This window comes from Plectropomus leopardus, chromosome 12, assembly GCF_026936395.1.
Source record: "Plectropomus leopardus strain MGB_pleo_1.0 chromosome 12, ASM2693639v1, whole genome shotgun sequence".
Classification (NCBI taxonomy): Eukaryota; Metazoa; Chordata; class Actinopteri; order Perciformes; family Serranidae; genus Plectropomus; species Plectropomus leopardus.
In genome coordinates this window covers 8,958,825-8,974,659 of record NC_142187.1, presented here as the reverse complement: position 1 = coordinate 8,974,659, position 15,835 = coordinate 8,958,825, and the positions used below count along the sequence as shown (strand labels likewise).

The window sequence follows — 15,835 nt, the reverse complement described above, 5'->3', positions numbered from 1 at the left end:
TAGCACATTTTAAACACAGTTTAATAACTGTGTTTAAAATGTGCTAAATACTAAACAACATGGACACAAAATGAACAAACAGAATAAAGAGTATTAAAATCGTGAAAACATATGACAGAAGGGAAACAACAGCAAGAACATGATCATCATGCCACCTCCAACAGTACCACAACTACTGCAATCACTACAACCACCACTCCCTCTACTAAAAACGTGCACGCGCACGCACAAAAAAAAAAGGATAATATGGAGGAAATGTTTATTGTCAGTGATACAATGAGGCCAGGGTGCTGAATGTAACTAGAGGAGAAACAGACTGAACTTTAACCCAGTTTTTCATCACAGCTCACTGACACAAACTCAAATACTGTTAGTCAGTTGTGGAGGGAGTATTAAGACATGTTTAGTTTTTGTCTGTTTCAATTAACTTTGCAGGACTTTTGGTCTTGGGGTGAAGTCACATGTGAAAATTCATATTCTGGTCTCCTCTGACTGTCCAATCTGTGTTACGTGTGAGGCCTGATGTGACCTCAGTAGCCTTCATGTGTCCAGTTTCAGAGGAGCGAGCACCCAGGTGTGTGTTTATGTATCTGCGTGTGTTACATAAAGGATGTGTGAAAACAGGATGTTGGAAAAGGGTAGAAGGGAACTGAGAAGCCGACCCAGTCAGGACGCACACATCCTGCTGAGATACAAAACACACACACGCACACACACACACACACACACACACACACACACACACACACACACACACACTCTCATGTTAAGACAAACACACACTTTTGCATCTATGTGATGACATGTTAACACACACACAGCACAAACAGCGGACACATACACTGACCTCATCCCTGTCACCTAAAATGGGAAGCTAAATGCTAGTCAAACAACTTTAACAACAACCTACACTTCCCATAATCCCACAGGGAGACGGACAATTTGAAATCTCTGGACACTGCTAAGCAACAGAGCAGTCTCTCATTTTACTCTGAGGCTCCATAAAAACCTTATTTTGACATCCTGTGGTTCAGATGGTAACAACAGGCCGCTGAGATCAACTAGTGTCTGTTTTAAATTTGGCTGGAAAGTTTCACATAAACACACACACACACACACACACACACACACACACACACACACACACACACACACACACACACACACACACACTATTTAAGAGGCTTCTATCATGCTTGTGACCGCTGATAAATTGTCATTTCAACTTCCAAAAAAATCATTTAATGAATTTTTTAAGTAAATGTACAACTTTGATGAGATTAGTTAAAAGTTACCTTGCAGATTTAGATTGTGTGTTAGATTAATATAAAATAAAAATCAACTATTATGTATTACTACTAATTTTATTACCACATTAACGCATCAATAATTATAACCTAATGACATTATATACATGGGCTATTCTGCATGATGACCACTTTTACCTTTGGCACTTTAAGTATTTTCTAATGGCAATACTTTAATACTTTTACTCAAGTTATATTTTTAATGATTTTTACAGTATGTACTTGTAACACTGTGGTATTGACACTGTACATAAACATTCTAAATACACAGACCTAGCTTCTCGCTTCTGCCATTGTTACTGCTACAAAATCTGCTACCAATATTGTTTTGTTTTTTTTTATTTGTTTGTTTGCTTTTTGTTGTATTATTATTGACAACTGCTGTGATTGTTTGGGTGTTCAGACTGAATGCAAAGTGGATTTTGATGATCAGTACAACTGCAAACTCAAGGGTAAGAAGTGAATAAATGCAAACAGGCAGCATGTACTAAGGCAAAAGAGACAAAAATGTGCACTGATCTTGAACCTGCATGTCTCATGAAAAAAAAGGAACAACACTTGCTTTATAAAAACTACTGCCTTTGTATAGTCTTTTTAAGACAACACCTACACAATCTTCACATATTCAGTGCACATTCTCAACTAGCCAACAACTGCAACTAATGTCTTTACAATTGGCACTCTGGGAGTTTGTAGAGATTAAACTAAAAACTATGCTACTGAGGCAAAACTGAAATTGGCTAAACAAACTTTTACAACGACAAAATGCACACAGCGTTGTACACAAACACATGGATGAGTGCTCTTACATACACACAGTATGTATGTCCATTTAGCGGGGCCAGGAGGCTAAAAGAGCTGAGGCAGGGAGATCCCAGCCGAGCTCAGTCTGAACAACAATCCATCACTCCATCACCCCAGCGATATCTCACCACTTCATCTGCAGCCACTCAGATCCATCGCCACACAGGGGAGCGCTGTGAACTGTGCTGTGTATTACAGGGGACCCAGAGTGTGACGTGGTGCAGAGGTAAAGAAATAACTTAGATCATTTGGATTGACAGTGCAGTGACAGAAAAGGGAAATATTGCACATTTTCTATGTGTGAACACATATAGCTAACTTTAAAGCTGCAGTGTCAGTTAGACCTTGGATCTAATTTACTTTGGGTACAAGAACATACGGTACCACTGAGCTTTCCTTTCATCCCTCTGCACTGCTGCCACAGTGATTTTTTGTCTGTGCTTAAGTCTTTTGTCATGCTCACGTTACCCAGTTAGAAACCAATTTACAGTCACAAAATCTGTGCTAATTAGATTTTCTGTAATCTCCAACCCCATTTCAAATGCACTGTAGTTCCAGCCTAAATGCCTTGAGAGAAATCGGATTACTTCAGAGGACTAAAAGTAACCAGATTACTTAAATTGCTTTACTCTGTCATTTTAAGTCTGCTATTAGATTTACATATGCAATAAGGCTGCTGCTATTAATGTCTACATAATGTGATGAATGCGCATTTTTATGCATTTTATTGAGTTCTGTACTCTGTTTTAATTGAAAAAGAAATGTGTCTGTACAGTGAGTTCAGTGTTGTTTTGATTTGTAGTTTGATTTACTAAGCTTCCACATTGTGACCTTTTTTTGTGCAACGCTAATTTCCCTTACAGGAACATGATGTTTTTGATTCCACTTTCTTTCCGCTCCCATGAAACCTTTTAAAATCTAACCATTTATTGTCCTAGAGGCACAGCAAAGAGTGCTATAATCAGTTCCTGAAAAGCAGGCTGTTTGGCACTATGACAGAGGCGGCGGTGGCAGCGCTGCCCTCTCAGCATATCTGAAACTGGACCCTGCGGGGCTGGATCCCCTCGGTGTTCAGCTCCGTCAGCAGCTCCAGCCCAGGGTTTGTCGCAGGACTCAAGGGGAGTGAAGCGATTGTATTAAAGGTACACCAGGAGAAAAAGAAATGGAAGCTGTCTGCATTGTACTGCTATAATCCCTGTATTATATTTCATCTCTCCATTACACTCCCCCAAATCCCTGCAGTCTTTAAAACATGGGAACAGATGTGGTTGTTCTACTTGGAAGACACCTACAAAGATGATACCTCACACACTAACAGCTGAAGAGTTATGACTATAAAAGGGAAAGAGGAGTCCACTTAACTCCATTTATCTCACTCTGTTTATTATAAATACCTCAGACACAGCAGGGGAGGCGCCGCGCCTCTACAGCTGCGATCACAAGCGTGCAAAAACTCAATAAACATGTGTCAGCAAAAAGTGATAAGATAAGAAAACAACAAGGTAGAGGTAAAGAGCAGTACAATACAAAGTGAGGATTTCCTCTGCTGAGCCTTACTTTCTATATCAAGAAACTTATTAAGGCATTTAGGGGCTTCTGAAAGTACTTTGGGGGTGTTTTTCTCCTTTATCAGATAGCCTACAAGAAGGGAGATAAAGGGGGGGGTCCAATAAATGTCACTGGCAGGACTCAGGACTGGCAAGATGTTACCATCACATGGCCACAGTCTTAATCCTAAAAGATGCCCCAGGATGCTATAAGCTTCAATTTAATATACCTACACTGATTTCCACATTGATTTTCATTTGCTTACTTAACAGATGCCTGTAAGCCAATCAGAAACGGCTTTTTTCTGTGCCAGTGTGTATAAAATACAGTTAGTCCAAATTTTGTTGATTTTATGGTCCAAGTGTGTCCTGGACGTTTTCTGCGACATGTCTGTGTTGTGAAAGACAAGCAGCCATCAGTTTATCCAACAAACAAAAGAGACTCTCACTTTCACTTCAGCCGAAATGAAGTCACTGAAATCATCAATCAGACTGAAGGTTATATTCTCACAGTTTGAACTGACCGCATTCAGCCATATTTAAAGTAATGTGTATTGCTTGTCTAAATGTACACCCAGCAGCAATCTCTGGTGCTGAAAATGAACCAAACACTAGGCGCCCAAAAAATTCACTGAATGGCCACTTGAGGCTGGCTCCAGAAGCCTGTCAGTCCCCACAGACCACCATGTTAAAATGTACATCTCCAGGAACCAACGGGTGATGTCACAGTAGCTATATCCATCATTTTTACAATATATGATGTACACTGATAGCTGTCTATATTTTACAGTGAATGACTGAACAAATGAACAAGACGTTTGATTTTGGGGTGAACTCGCCCTTTAAACACTTCGAAATTAATTGTACACACAATACTTCTGGGATTTGTCAAGCCATTTTACAGAACATTAACATTAACAGTACAAAAAAATAGGACTCACTTTCCAATTAATTGACCAACCACAGTGGCCAGAGGAAGGATACCCCCACTGTCCACCTAAAATATCATTTATATTCTGCTTTTTATGAGATGTTTAGCACTGACTCTGAAAGACAAACACCTTCACAAACCAAGAAGCATATTGGTATTATCCAGCACCGATGGCCTCCCTGACACCACCGTTCACAATATTTACTCTTCCACTCTCTGAGCCTCCTGTCATGTCGACAACACTTCGACAAATCAGACTGCAAAGAGCATCAGCGCTTCAAACATCAGCGGAGGCAACAGGAGAGAGAGCCAAACAGAATCAGTGATTAGTTCTGATGCAGAAATGCAGAAAATGAAAAGGAAAAAGTGTTTGAACAAGGCAGACAACGATTCTCTGGTGTCTGACGGGAATAAAATGACTCCAAGGCTCTACTCAGTGTCCTCGTCTGCCCTCATAGCTTGAAAACCAAGTTACCCCTCTGCTCCTTCTCATCAGCTCTAATTACACTCTTTCCTTTCACCGACACACAATTAGTAGTTCATTCAGTGAGGATGACACCTCGGCAGCTCCGGCGCACCAAAAGTCGTAATGAGTCTTGTAAAAAAAGAATCACTCATATTCTAAACGAGGAAGCAGCTCTGTCTGAGTCTGCAGCAAAACAATTTAAACACTGGTTTTGTCCCGAATTAACTTTTCACTGCAGCTCACATCACATAGACTTAAATATGGCAGGAAAGACACTGCAGTCTATGTCCTACACTGAACTCGAAGTAAGCAAGAATACTAGTGGACTCTGTGGACAGTGCATTAGAAAATGGTTGATGACAGAATTGTAAAACATGTTTTGTCACCATAAAGTCATTATTAGGTACAACAAATCTCTATCTATGTTAGGTCTATTTCAGTTTAACCAGCTGGGTAATTATCCTGCAAATAAAAACAAAGGTCAATAAGTCAAGCTTAAGTTAGTTTTCTGTAAAAGATAAACCACTGGTTCTCATATCTTGACCTTCTTTCTCCTTCACCTGTAGCAGCATGATACAGCAAAAAGCAGGAGAGACATATATCTGCTGCATTATGATATCTGGTTGTGGCTGAGGATTAGCCTTGCTAACTGCCGTTAGCAGATATATCTGTCCATCTAAAGCCGTCCGCCATCAGAAGGGAATGAAGCAGAGCGGAAAATCAATTTACCAAGCCCCCAGGCAAGGTCGCCCGCCAGCAGTCTCCGCACTGATAAAAACACCTGAAGGTTGAACCTCCGTGCAGGAACGATAGCCTTGTTAGCATGAATGACTGTTTGGTATCTGACGTGCTATTGTTGATTTTGCTTTCAGGTACTTATTCATTGCTGTCATCACCAATTTGTGCGTAGGTGGTTGATTTCTCAAGACTGTAGAAAAAAATTAAGCAGAAATACAAGGCCCTGATGTTGTCACCGATAAAGTTTGGATTAACAAAACTTTATAGCCTGACATGACAAAAAGTTAGTCCTGCTAATTTTCTGCATTGAAAGTCAATGTCAATGTATAATAACTCGGGTTGACATTAAACTCTCCTGGTTCAATGGCCAAAACAAAGGATGAACGTGAAGGTTATCAAATATCTGGTTCTTTGAGTAAAAATTTAAAAGGTACTCTGTTGTTAACTACTCTTGTTCTGTCACGCGACTGAGAAAACATTCACCAAGTAAATCAGTTCACTTTCAGATTGTCGGTCAGTTTGAGATTAATTTGGCAGGAATGGAGCAGCGTTTTGTTTCAAACTGCAGCAACCAATCAGTCTGACTTTGTTACTAGCTTCTTTTCAAACGCATTACCAGCTGATGCTCATTGAAATAAGCTTGCAGTATTATTAGTTATACCCTGTTTCTACTCTGTGGAAGATTTATTAAAAGAAATTTACAGTGTGGGTGCCAGTAACATATTTAAGTGCACTGTTAAGCTGTAATATGAGAATTGTTAACAGGAAGTGGGTGCCATGTTGTGTCCTTTACTAGGTAAAAACAGTTCAAGAAAAATGAGATCAAACAGTAAAACTAGACAGAGCCAATCTAATATGAACGAAGATTATGTTATTGTGTAACCTATTTCTCGCATAAAATGTTTTCAGAATCCACCATATTTTTCTGAATACAAGTAACTCATTTACTGGTCCAGTGTGGCACAGTGCATTCTGGATGTTGTAGGTTTTCTATCTCCTGAACAACAGTATATGTCAATTTTATTCTGGCACCATTTTCAAAAGTATTTGTAGCTTTCCACTGCACAGACAGCATAGTTTTGTGAAAAGACATTCTCTTTACTAAATACTTCTTTAACTCACTCCATGTTTATCATGTTTTCATCAATTCAAATGTGGAATAACAAAAACCTTGCTTCAAATGCAAACTTTGCTTTCAAAACTGCTTCATCCAACATATAACAGTAGCATGTTAGCATGTGGTCTGATATCAAAAATATTGCTAAACTTGTTAAGACATATTCATCTAGTTATGAAGCGCTAACTTAATTCCATTCACTTTATGAATTGCCGAAATGCTTGTTTATACAGTTTATTATACAATATAAATCTCAGGGTGGGCTTTCCAAGCTTAAGTATAAACTTAAGCAGTAAGGCCCTCAAATAGAGTTGAAATTATCTTTGACAAGCTCAAATGTAAGGTAAATTTCCCCCAAAAAAATCTTAAATGTAGCCACTGGCTTATTGAGTATCCGTCACCCTGGAAATGTCTGCTGAACTCCAGGTCTGATGCTCATCATGAAAGTGTGAGCTCTCCAAGCTGAACAGTTAGCCTAGCTTATCTGTTTTAGAGCTAAAGGGGCGACAGCTGCTTGTTCTTGGCCAGATAAGATGCCCTGGCCTGCTGTGGAGCAGCGGGCCAGAGGTGGAGGTGTTATCGAAGGGGGGAGGACGCCTCCTTCAACAGGGAGCCATGCCTCCTCTCCTGGCTGCTGGCTCTCCGTCACACTAGACAAGATTAGCAAAGCATTGCAGCACTGAAGCCAATAGAGATAACAGAGTGTGCTTGAGAGAGAAAAGCAGGAAGACGGACAAGATACAGTTTGTGGCCAAAAGTATGTGGCTGTATGTATGTCATTCCAATACATTGCCATTACTCTGATATAATAACAACTTCCACTGCTGGGATTTACTCCCATTCAGCAACAAGAGCATTAGTGAGGTCCAACCATTTCTTTTTGGAGCTGACTTTGGCTTCCTCAAACGGTTGCTACCAAGTTTACTCTCATTAAGATTTCCTTTCATGGGAACTGATGGACCTATAGCCCAAATGGGGGGAAAACAGACCAAAAGTAAACAAAAGCACATGGACAGGGGTGTCTATATACTATTGATCATACAGTGTGACACAAAGAAGGACAGAAAATAAAACAGTGCACTGATCTAATTAGTATTTTAAGGATTTAAAAAGGTAGTCAAAGCTATTCTCACAGGTTATTTAACCCTAACCCCTTATTTAACTAACCATAACTTCACTAAAAAAGAATCCAGGCTGATGTATAGTTGGCAAATTTAAGTGTAAGTCCTAGTCTTAAGAAATGTCGATGTAAAAAGTAGCAGAATACAGCAAAGAACCAGCTCTATAATAAAGACTAAGCCAGCAGTTCAGGGAGTTTAGATGAACGGATAACAACCCTGCTGGTCTCTCTGCACTTGTCGTCATGTTGAACTAATGTTGATCATAACAGTACCAACAACATGAAGTGCTCCGGTGAAAGATGGACTGATAAAACCATAGATGGAGGAGTCGTTTGTATTCCCACAGCGTGGTTTCTCCCTCAGCAGTTGGTCCTCTGAAGGGAATGTGACGACAGACAGACAGAAGAACGTGTGGTATGCTAATAATGCAGTGCTCTGCTCATACTGTAAAACACTGGCAGCAAATCCTCCTCTGTGGTCCACCTTGAGAAGCAGCTGTGCCTGTTTTCACGAAAACAGCACTGTCTTCCTTTGAAAACAGTCACAACTTACTCACAAAGCTCTTTCTGCAGTCACTTTAATTGTTGATGCAAGGGCAGGCAACACATTGGTGGCTGCAATTGAAGCCCAAAGGAGTCAAAAAAAAAAAATCTCTGTAATCTCTAAAAAAATGTCACTGTTCACACTGCTGACAGAACTAAGATACAACATCTAGATCACTGCTAAAACAGACATTAACCAGGAAATTAAGCATTACATCTGTTTGTTTCATATTAAATATAATCATGCATGACTGATTTGTATTTTCATAATACCCTCCCTACCTAGAGGTCGGGGTACCAAGAGAAATCAGCTGGGGGGCCAGAGATAGTTCAAGTGATAAGAGAGGGGAATAAAAATAAAAGTATGTATTATATATTTATGTCATATAAAATTATGTCCATTGTTTCTAACCAATTTTATATTTTTCCTAGAGGAATACATTGGCATCTTCAGGAATCTAAATACCATTCTAGTTAATGGTTCCCAATTTTTATAGCCAGTTTTATACATTTAATAATTTATGACTTATATCTTCCTTTACAACTAAAGCTTTTGTCCTCTGCTCGGAGTTTAAGGAGCTCCCAGATCTCATTGTTTTCCCGGTTTGCGAACATTTATGACCGCTGTTGTTCTTCTTTGAATTAGTCGCTGTAATTGCGAACAGCTGCTTTTTAGCATTGCCCCGGTGTGGTCGCCAACATAGCACACAATCAAAACGTCAAATCTCACCCACCTATGGTCATGTCTTTCCTGCTTAATGTTTTATACAGACCTCATTTCAGCACCGTTTCTACATGCATTTCCAGCTCAGAGGTGTGACCGCTCTGTCCCTCCTTTCCGCGGTCGGACATTATGTACAGAAACTCCCATCTTGCTCTTGCGTGTACTAGTAAAGTGCCACATACAAACAAAACAAACCACTCGTTAAACTTTGCTCTATAGCGCCACTAGTGGTCACAAACTCCACAAGATTTTTTCTTCTTCCACCGCTTATAGTTTTAACTATTTGACAGTGCTGGAAAAGACTACACATCATTAGTGTAAACAGTGTGGTGCAACAGCCTCCATGGGGAAACTAAACCACTGCAGCAGCAAGATGTAACAGAATACATCAAAGATCAACCTGTAAAAGTAACTAGACACACATCATCACCATCATCATCTTTTACGGTACCTTCCTGTACGTGCTGTATATCTGTCAGTCTGTGGACCACTTCAGCTCCTCCCAGCTCTCTCCTGCACCGCCAGCGTCTTCATCACAGCGTCCCACCCAGACGACCAGCCCACCTTTTCATCTCCATCAATCTTTCATGCTGTCTAAAACAGCACTGACATACGCTAGAAGCAGACAGTCGACAGACCCTTCCCCTCCTCCTGCTGGGGAAACGGGTCCACAAACACACCAGAGACCTCTCACCACTCTTCCTCCCTCTCTCTCTCCATTTCTCTGTCTACCTCCCTCTCTCTCTCTCTGACAGCCTGACCTACTGTGCGTCTCCTCCTCTGTCTTCTGTGTCTCTACCTTTATGCTGCCATCGCTTTCATCCTTTATTTGATCTCCAGAGTATTACCCTTCTCTCTGCTTTTCTGTCTGGCCTCAATATCTGACACATACTGTCCACGCCCACCCAGACCACACAAACAAACTGTAGCAGCATTGGAGTGCTTGTTATTTTCTTAAACACACATATATACAAAATTAAAAAAAAAAACATTGGTAAAAATCAATGTTTAGCCTTTAAAGAAAATATTCTTATCTTGTCAAATTAATGTATCAGTTTTACGGTTTGGCCACATCTCATATCCGCAACACAGACAGCTATTACTGCTGATTATTAGCTAATAGCTACTAGCATGCTGGTTAGCAATTCATTAAAGACATTAATATGTCATCTGAGTCATTCTGTTTGATGTCTAATCCCCCCTCATTCATAATGCCTTTGGGTTTGTTTTTTTTTTCATTTAAATTGTTCCTTTATTTGCTGCAAGCTATTATGTTGCCTTAATTTACATATTTTTCATAAATAGAATTTTACAATGTTGCGTGTTCAAATAAAACATGGTCAAAGTTTCAAATAATGAGGTAAGTGTATGTAAAAGTAACCCCTGTGAGAAAAACCTCAGGCTTCAAACAGTTTTTTACTTTGGCTAAAAGCTGACGTCAGATTAGCTCCAGGCACGCTACTGCAAGGGTGTACACTACATACACTGCTACATGTAGCTACATGCTAATGTCAGGCGAGCCTGCAATCATTTCGACCAATTGTTAATTTATCCCAGATTTCGAAATATATTTCTTCTGTAACATTTCAGAAGTCCAGTTGTGTTTAGAAAGTTTTTTGGTAATTTTACTAAAGTAAAAATTGCTGCTACTCTCCATTTCACTCAATCCCCAGCTGCTTGAACACCGCTACATGTAGTTACATGCTATTATCAGGGAGACATTTTCAATTTTCTACAGTTCTCTCCGGGTCATATTCCTGTTAAAACATGCCTGGTAGTGTTAAGAAGCTTTGATTATGATTTTTCATGGTAGAAAGTGCTGCTATTCTCCGTTACAGTCATTCCCCCTGCTGCAATGACGGTGCCGAGAGGCCGAGATGCAGACCTGAAAATACTGACCAATCGGAGCAGACTGGGCTTTTTTGGGAGTGGGCTTAAAGAGACAGGTGCTAAAACGTAGCGTATCAGACAGAGTGAATATACGTAAGTCTTCCAACACAGATAGTATGAAGAAAATAAAGGGTTTTTTAAAATAATATAGCATGTAAACATGTTTTGGGTGTTTCTAAAAGAACAAGGATGAAACTGAAAAATGAGCATCATAGGTCCATTTTAAACACTGATGTTGTTTCTACATAGTATCATAACTGGTGAAAAGCAAATGGAGGGGATTCTCAAAGATGTTCTTCCTGTCTAATGAACCAATTCTGGCTCAAAAGTCAGGATCCTGTTGCATCTCCCATCATCATAGGCTTCATTTTAAGCAGATGGTACACATTAACGAAAAGCTTTCTCTGTTCCCACTTAGCTCTTGGTAAACAGTGAATTGCTGATGCTATTTCCAATTAATCACCCCTTACTGAACATAATGTATGCCAGGCTTATGTCTGCATTTGTCTAAAGCAGTCTTACATCAAGTTGGATTATAGTTCACAAGTGGACTCTGCAAAATCCTACTGCTTAAAACTGCTTTCATTTCCCTTTTTACATGATTTACAGTAGCAGTCAATGACACATGAGACTAAGTCTCACCTCTCCTTCAATAATGGTACTAAAAAATCTTTGGAAATAAACCAAACGTGACCTCAAAAGCTAGAACTGCAAGTACACACTTCTCAAATCAGGTGTCAGCTGAAATATGTCAGTCTGGACCACACACACACACACACACACACACGCCTTGAAGACCTTTAAGAGTTCTTATCTGTGACTGTCAGTCTGTGATTGTGTGAAGAGAGGAAAGGCCAGTTGGAAGCGTGCAAAGCTTGAGGTGATATGTGCTCATGGTGTGTGTGTGTGTGTGTGTGTGTGTGTGTGTGTGTGTGTGTGTGTGTGTGTGTTTGTGTTTCCCATGAAGCCTCCTGCAGTTTTAATAACAGCCATTATTACTGTGGAGAAGCAGGCCTTCTAATTACATGACAAACAGATAAACACACACTTTTATCTCAACATGCTATTGAGTTCAAATTGTTGTCTGCATCAAGTGGAAACTATTTGGTTCATTTTGACTTTGTAGCCCAAAGAAATAACAAGAACTGGTATCTGCACTGACATGGACTAGATTAAAGAAAATCATTTTAAAATGTGAGGAAAATGCCCTCTAAAAGAGCTAAAAGAAGCATTTGAAAACATAAATTTTTAATTGCTCATCATTTTTTCAAATCAGAGCAATTTGAAGCAATCAAATTACTGCTAATATTACTGCTTGACTTTTTCCAAAGACCACATTTCCCATAGACCCCTGGGCTACAGTGAACATGATAAAAGGGATTTTTTTGTTATTGGCCTTCACTATCTGCCTTCAGCACAGTCTCTGAATGCTTTATCAGTGCATTTATAACTGCAGAACATTTCACAACCTTGCAACTTCTTGCTTCGTTAATGGCTTATTATTGATGTATAAAGCACAAGTGAAAAATGTATTAGCCACGAATTAACAGGTATTTACAGCTTGGAGGGTGCATTGTGAAAAAAAGTGGTCCAATTTTAGCTTTATGTGTTCTTAGATGACAACCAAACAGCAACTTTTGAGGCTGAAAAAAGGGCCAAAGCGGAAAAGCCCAAAATCTGCAGTTCATCAAATAGCCACTTGAGGCTGGCCCATCAACTCCCATGCTTAAATGCCCTACTTTACTGCAGAAATAAACACATTTCCAGCCTGGTACAAAAAACAGTTTTGGTCTCTGTAGCTAGTTTTAACATTCATAACAATTGTGCAGGGGATAGAATTTATATTTTATTAAAACCCAAAGTTAGGCATATTAAAAGGTGGGGCCACTTGAGTAACAAGCTGTCTGTGTGGCCTTGCTACAGTCTGTGAGTCAAATTCAACGTTCGCCCCTCCACAGCTCCAACCTCTAGTCCAAATATGGTCAGTTGTGGCTTAAAAAGAACCCAACAGCCAAAATACCAAACTCGGCTTCAAATTAGCAGTCCACAAACCAATGGGTGACGTCACGGTTGCTACAATTATTTACTTTATCAAGTACTCTGCAGATTATTATTTTTTTCAAATCTTTTTCTAGTTTTGTCAGAAAATTGTGAAAAATGCACAGCTGACGTCTTCACGTTTGTCCAACCAACATGCCAAAATTGCAAGACTCTCACAATCATGTATGACTATGACAAGCAAAAAATAATAGCATATGAGAGGCTGAAATAAATTTAAAAAATCATTTGATCAAAATAGTTGCTAGTTTAATTCTTTTCAATCCATTAAGTGACTTAGCTTTGTAGCTCTGATTTGTTCCATCGCAAAAAGCACTCTCTTGTTTTGATCAATAAAGTGACTTTACCAGCAATGGTCTGTTCACAATAAATACAAATATCTTAAAGTTAATATGCTGTTGATATATTCATGTAATGATTACAAATCAATTCCCATTTACCTGCAAAATAAGCAGTAAGCAGCACGCTGTTAAAGGTCTCTCCGTCAGCTCGCTGTCTCTCCCTGACTGACCTCCAGACTGTCTGAAGGGCTGCTGTCTCTGCTGGGTGTCTGGCCTGAGGTTCTCAGACTCAGACTGTGTCACAAGAAAAATGCTCCCTAGAAACACGACGGCTCCGTCTCCATAATTCAGGTGTGTGAATTAGATCTGCTGCATTATTAAAAGTGTAGCACAGTTGCAGTGGCCGGTCTCCCCCCACTGATCCAAATCTGTCACTTCACTTTGCACTCGGCTCAGGGTGACAGGACCCTTCTGGCCCGAGACACACACACACACACACACACACACACACACACACACACACACACAATCACACACACACACACACAGGCTGGCATGTGCATATATACACCTAATGCAAAAAATGTCCCCAAGCAGAAATATGTGTCCCACTGCACAAACACATGAGGATGCAGCCCGTACACACACACAAGCTGACAGACTCATACACTATATTCTCTCTAATTTATGCACATATTATATGCATTCACCGAGACACACACACCAACTGTTTCCTTAGTGCAATCTAGGACACAATCATTCCACCTCCTGACAGGTTTCCCAGCCAAGGTATTTTGAAAACTTTAACATAAAAACCTCAGCTGAACTGAGTGTTTCACAAATGAGTACAAGCACACTATGCATCTATACTAACAAAGCGAGGACTCCGTAGTCTGAATCAAGATGGCAAACTTTATTACTCTTTTCAACCTTGGCAAGGGCAGCGCACACCAGATCGACTCCCTCCGTTCTAACATTTCACAAGAAAAGCAATACACAAATACACACCTCAATTTCATTTGACTGCCAGATGCGGCTCTGGGTTGACAGAATCCTGGTAATTGTCACAAATTTGCATCGCTGCCGGCGAATCTCTTTACATCAAAACCTTTTATTAAACAAAACAACATAAAACAACTGATGCCACGTCACATAGCTGCCAAAATTGAAAGTGTTGATGCAAAATATCTGCAGGCCACAATCTCTCATTTTTTTGTTTTGTATTTGTAAATATAGGAACTTTCATAACATGATAACAACTTAAACATTTTACCAAATATAGATATGGCTCAAGTGGTTCTTAAAATCATTTAAACTGCCTCCTGATGGTTGTGAGGTTAATAGTTATTCTGTTCATGTTTGAATGTAACCCAACAAGACGTAGCTTGTATTTGTTTGGCTAAGGTTTGTTTTGTTTTGGGGTTTTTTCCAGGGCCCTAATTTCATAAAAAATAAATGACAAGGGCTGTGTTTTTGTTGTAATGGTGAACATAAATATTTTACTTCACGATATAACACAACATATTTCAACAGCTCCACAAACTTCAACCTGCAATATCAGCCATGAGCTGAATCAACACTGCAATAAAAACTGTACATTATAGCCATCATGAAGAATTTACTGTATCAGATATCAGCTTCTTAGGGCACCTAACTAAAACTAATATGGTCTGACTATGATCTGAGGCTTGAATTTACACTGTACTGTAGATTGTTTTCATCAAATCAGTAGTCTGGCTGATTAGACTTCTTATTCGGGGTGAAGGTCGGTAGGGGCTTGGCTTGGGCTGTGTCAAGGTATTACAGTATACCAGGATATTTAGAAATCCCAAAGGCATGTTTTTCAATACCATATATAAATACAGGTGCTCCTTTTTCTATTTAACACACTGTATGCAATGCACAGCACGCACCACCAAAGCTTACACTCCAGTCTCTACTGGTGGAACAAGCAGCAGAGCTGAAAGACACCGTGACTCTTAGTGGTGGAGGGATACATTTCAGGACTGTAAACAGCCAGCGGCCAGCAACGCCTGAGAGACCATGGGGAATAACTGCATTTTTTTATTTCATCAAACTCACTGAATTAAGGATTTATTTTGACCAGACCAGAGCTGTTGATTGTTGGAACAGAGGACTTACTAAATATATTGTTCTGGAACAGGTGAATCAAAACCAATCAAAAACACACACAGCTAAATTCAGTTAAAATGTGGGTGAACTATGCACACTATAGATGTCTTAAAAAGCTGTTGTAGTGGGAAACTACGAGCCTTTAACCCTGACCTTTCACCTTAGCAGGATAAAGG

General features: G+C 39.7%; 1 protein-coding gene across 7 annotated transcripts in view; it reads right to left on the bottom strand.

Moving 5' to 3' along the window:
* LOC121951317 (disco-interacting protein 2 homolog C) overlaps positions 1-15,835 on the bottom strand; it is a 224,121-nt gene that overhangs the window by 141,693 nt on the left and 66,593 nt on the right. The window contains exon 1 of one of the 7 annotated variants that reach the window (XM_088085033.1): positions 13,686-14,016. The exons of 5 other annotated variants lie outside the window; for them this stretch is intronic. The gene's annotated coding sequence lies outside the window, so the exon portion shown is untranslated. Of the gene's footprint in view, positions 1-9,748; positions 10,517-13,685; positions 14,017-15,835 lie in introns of those variants that run through there. One more of the 7 variants, XM_088085034.1, reaches the window with a different exon arrangement.